The following is a 1605-nucleotide window of genomic DNA, read 5'->3' on the forward strand; positions in this document are numbered from 1 at the left end:
TATGATCACTTTCAACCACCTAAAACTAAACGTATTTTAAGTCCATTGCTGTATCGAAGTGAATGTCTTACCCAGTTCATCCAGCAGAGGGCGATAAAAGACTGATGATTGGGTCTGCGTGGCCCTATCACCAGTGGAGAATATGTCCCTGTAAACCACATAAACGGGTTCATGATTAATCACACAGTATTTCAGTCAGACTTGGGGTTATTGCAACTCCATTATTTAGTGTGTCACTGTGTAAAATTTGATTGAGTGCAGAGGGACTTGAAGTGATTTGAATAAAATAAAGAGAAATGTTTTGCAGCAACTCTAGCTCCTTCATGATGCAGTCCCAGCTCATTGATTTATTTGCAAAGATATTTCAGACTGGCAATGTGGTTAGCATTCACAGTAGGCATGAATATCATTCTAGACTGAAGTAGGCCTACGTCCCTCATGAGTCACCTCTAACTACATTCATGTAAGACGTTTTCTGCTCTCTGTCATTGACTGGTAGTCACTGTAGCAGACTCTGAATGTGATAATAATAATAATAATAATAACTTTGTGTATAATAATAACTATTTGTATAGCACTTTTCCTGCAAACGTTGCATCATGTCATGTCAAATCTTGTCTCCTTGTTGTCATCACCAGTCCCAGAGCTGTACCCATGCAGTAGGCAATGCAGTAGGCCACCTACCAGCCTGGGAGAACCCAATATGCCAGGGGATGTTTATGGATTTTTTAATTTTTCTTTTACTTTTTTACTTACTTACTTTTTTACTTTTTATTGAACAAAAAAACTGCACAAATGCAACACATTACATCACTTGGCAGCACATCAGAATCGACATATACCAAAGACTATACAGATACATAAAATACTGGACTTTTATATTGGACTGGATTCTTTGAAATGGCTTGGAAAGGTCAAATACATATGCGTGCTCCCCATCATTTGAAATGTTTCAACGGCGAGAAATGTCCCCATGTTTTAAAAGCCACCGGTTATGGAAACACACCGCCGAGACATTTCGCCAAGTAGTAAATCTCTCACGGTGTCTTTTCTGTTTTGCTGCCCTCAGGACTTTCTATTGAAGATGGTCTCAGAAGCATAGTTTTCTGTTGCCAGACCGGTTTGTTAACCTCACTTTCATCTCTCATCTGTATCCCAATTCATCACTCCCATCTCTGTTCCATTGTTTTATTTGACCACACACACACACACACACACACACACACACACACATACCGTGGGTGTTTGTTAGGTATCTGCCTAGTCTGAAATGGAGCATCGCACCAGCCCCACCAAGCCTTCCTCCTCCCCAACAGCCCTGAAAGCTTTCAGATGTTCAACACTGGTGCTCTGTGGACTGTGTTGGAGCAGGGTTGAGGGCGGGAAGTTTCGTGTAATCATAAAAGAACAATATACACAGCAGCCTGTCAGCTGGCTTCGCTCTGCTCGACGTAGATCTGACACTGTTACATTCATCCACCGGCGCTGGGCGGGGCCTTGTTTCAACGTTACACAATCCTTCACAAGAGCCTCTGACAGCACTCTTTCAATTGGGCCAAATGAACAGATGCTGCATATAAGATGTCTTCCATGTCTCATTGTTTT

This window comes from Nansenia antarctica (assembly GCF_963989245.1).
Source record: "Nansenia antarctica genome assembly, chromosome: 13".
Taxonomy (NCBI): domain Eukaryota; kingdom Metazoa; phylum Chordata; class Actinopteri; order Argentiniformes; family Microstomatidae; genus Nansenia; species Nansenia antarctica.